A 3,663-nucleotide genomic window follows, 5' to 3' on the forward strand; every position below is an offset into this window, starting at 1 on the left:
TAGTTTACGACTTGCTGAAGCCCAAGGAATGACGAGAACCACTGGCACTGGTGGCAGGTAAGAAATAAACTGTGTTAGGCTGACCAACTGCATATTTTATTAATGGCTTTGAATAAAAAAAGTGAAATGCTTCATTGCGTTTTCTCAAAAACTAATCAAAAGATTACAGAGTCCTACACAATTTGGAGACACAAAGTGGATGCTGAGTGACTAGAGGACACTCCGGGTGTGGAATTTTACAAAGTCAGTCCTTGGAGTGAATGGCACCATGGCTCTGGCAGAGGATACGAAGGAATGATGCTCTGGAGAGGAGGTGGGGGACACTCTGCGGTCGGCCGGTGGACAGGTGAAGGTCCCAGCTGGAGGTGGGCCTTTAATCCTATGGTTTATCTTTCACTGCTCATGCCTCTGTCTTTATAAATAGTAATTTCAATAACTCGAAGTCCTCTCTCCATGGGATCTGTCAGGAGGAGGCCTTGGGGAGCATAGATCTTCTCATTCTGCTCTTGAATGTATTTGGAGACTTTCTTCAGAACCTTCTGGTAGTGAGTTTCCATGCACAAGAAGATGGTGTACGCTGTTAGACAAGCCAGGCAGCCTTCAAGATAGGACTGGCCCCCGAGCTTCTCTGCTTCAGCATAAAGGTTATTTAGAGGTCGAACTGTTTCTTCAAATTGTTGCCTATCAATCCGGTTCTCCAGCTCCGGGGGGAACTTTGGTCTGGAACTGGCAGCGGGTGCCACTGCTGTAGTCTCGCTGAATGAAAACTTCCAGGACGCTGCAGCCTGCTGCGGCCTCATGGCGAGGACAGGACGGACCGCGCTCCCGGGAACGGCCTCGCGCACCCCAGAGCCCCGTTCGGCCCGGGAAACACGAACCCGTCCGCGGCCCTCCAGCGGCTGTCGCACCGCCTACACCTCCACTGCTTTATTCATCCCTTCATATAGATTTAATTGTTTTAAGTTAAATTTGGATTCATTTAAATTATTTTTGGCTTCCTCACTTTTTCTAAATTTCTCAATTATAAAGACCTACCATTTACATAGCAACAGTTATTTGGGGTGTTTAATAGTTATTTAAGCCATCTTTTTATCCTAGGGAAAGTTAGTAAATTTATGCAGAGTCTGTATTATAAAGTGGAGTATTTTAGGGAAATTTCTGGATAAAGATCAGAGGAGACATTCTCCTTTCCAGGCCCTTAATTAGATACATTATTTTTATATCAGTAAATGAGAGATTCAGAACTCTGAAAATAATTTAGAAGTGTTTTTCAGTGAAGTCCCTTTATATTCTACTCAATATTAGTAGTAATTATCTAGTACCTACATAAGTTCTTCTGCTTTTTGCTGATGCAGTCTCTCTCCCTAAATTGTATCAAAGGCTGGAACTGAAAATGTGGGAGGGAGGAGACAAAAGATTTTCCCTTAATCAAGCTCCATGTGCACTCCTTGCTTCTTTCCTTGAGGTGAAGGTCCTCTTTTTTTATCCAGGATGATGACAGTGACATCCATTACTTTTGAGGGTACTGAGAGGGTGAGCCTCCTCGTCTCTCTTACAATGGCATTACACAGTGGCAAAAACACAGAATTCTCATGAAATGGTACAAGATGTAAGGATTGTAAAATAATTCATAATTTTGTTTCTTCTAGTTATAAGTTAACTACTTCATGAGCCTATAGCAGACTAGGGTTTGTGGTAACATGTTCTTGTGACTGTTTACCAAATCCATCTGTTTCCAGTTGAAGGATACATTGCCTGAGTGAATGGGCCCTGCTTGCCATGCAGTGTCCAAAGGCCCCCCCGGCAGCGAGGGTCATGCAACTTCTTTGGAATGCACTGGGCAAATTTTCAGGCTGCTAAATTCTTGGGTGAATCTTCAAATTTTAGCTTCTACAATTTAAATCATTGTAAAATGAGACATTTACTTGTTTACACTGCAATGTATGCTGCATCAAGTGTTGTGATGAACATGAATGAGGATGTTAGGTTCGCTTCAGTGTAAGTTTATATTTGTGTGAGTTATACTACTTGACATAGTAAAGTAGTCTGTTTTAATTGATCAAGTGTGTCAATATTTATTAGATTTTAGAAATGAGTCTAATGCTGGATACAAGCTTTGCCTCACTGTTCTAGAACTGTGGAGTAATGAAGACTCTTACTAAAATGAATGTTCTAGATATTTCCTCTAAGTCTTTAGATTTTCATTTAATAATGTATACCTGACTCTTCCTTTCTTCTGCTTGGACCAAAGGCATTTTATTTTCGCCCAATAGTCTAGTATTTGCAACTTCTGTTTTGGAGTCTGCAGTGAGTGTTTCATGGTTAGCTGTGCATGCTGGGGAGGAAAGATATTTTAGTGGTTCAAATTAAGCATTTGGGTGAGTACAGAATAGAGGAGAAACATGTCAGTACTTCAAAATATTATTCAGCTGTTTATTCCAGTCATCTGGAGGATTATAGCTGAGCTTTGGAACTATTAGGAAAAACGAATGGGATCTTTTAGCAAAGGAGATAACTAAAATTCAAGACATTTTCCCATCTAGTATAAGCTGAAGAAAGGTTAAAATTTGGGGAAAGTTTTGGGTAACCTAGGAGTCTTTGAGAGTAGGCTTATAATACAATGATGAGAGACTAGTCTTGAGTTTGGGAGCCAGGCCTGTGGGAGTGGAGGTGGAAACACACTAGTGCATCATTAATTGGAGGGAGAATGCTTGGCTGGGAAGTGGTATGCCACTGGAGTAGCATCACAAGTTCCTAAGTCAGGGACCATATATCTGTGGCAGCTGTGTAAATACGCTTCTCAGATTTCCTACCACATAGGGGGACATAATGGACTGATGGCCCACCTGTACTGCATTGTGCATTGACTACTACATTTGTATGAGGCCCTGCTTCCCAACTAGCTGCTCCTAGCCACTGATTAAGCATGGCAGGGATATTAAGGCAGATACATTTCTGTGAGATGAGCCTCAAAGACTCCCCATTTGCTTCGCTGAAACTTTCTTAGAACCACAGCAGAGAGAGAGAGTCTAAGACTTTTCCTACCCAACCATCTTTCCTTCTCTCTCTCTCCTGCAGAGATCAGTCCTTTGTCATGCTGGGATGGCTCTCCTAGGCTCGCCTGGCTCTCTCTCTTTTCCCTCACACAGGCATTTCTCCAGTAAATACTTGCACATCTAATTCCACCTTGGCATCTGTTTCTGAGAGGACTCAAATTAATGCAAGTGATGTCCAGAGTGGTCTGATAAAGTAGGCAGCAAGATGGGGCACTGGGATGGTATAGTCACCATCCGGATGGCAGCGAGATACTTTTTGAGTGGTATGTGCAATATGGATAGTCCCTGGCACACGGTGGTGGTCCTATTCTTAAAGATCTCAAGTGAGGTCACTTGGAAAAACTTCACAGCGGAGTGGAATATATTTACAGGTATGATGATCCAAGCATTTGAAAGATATGGGGCAAGTAATGCCTTCAAACATAGTTTAGTTGTCTGGTTACAGCTATGTTGTATTAACACTCTACAGAGAGGATAGTAAAAAACTGTATGTCCATTAACAAGCAGTTAAAGAATAAATGTGAGGACCAGAGTGTCTCTCTGGTAGTTTATTGAAAGGTCTTTATCTGTTGCAGTGGAAGAGCGGACCTTGTTAAGTGGCAGTTAG

General features: G+C 42.2%; 1 pseudogene; it reads right to left on the reverse strand.

The window, feature by feature from the left end:
- Positions 1–400: 400 nt before the first annotated feature.
- On the reverse strand, positions 401–800 carry LOC103076587 (golgin subfamily A member 7 pseudogene; annotated as a pseudogene).
- Positions 801–3,663: the final 2,863 nt, after the last annotated feature.

The sequence above is a fragment of the Lipotes vexillifer genome, unplaced genomic scaffold (genome assembly GCF_000442215.2).
Source record: "Lipotes vexillifer unplaced genomic scaffold, Lipotes_vexillifer_v1.1 scaffold621, whole genome shotgun sequence".
Classification (NCBI taxonomy): domain Eukaryota; kingdom Metazoa; phylum Chordata; class Mammalia; order Artiodactyla; family Lipotidae; genus Lipotes; species Lipotes vexillifer.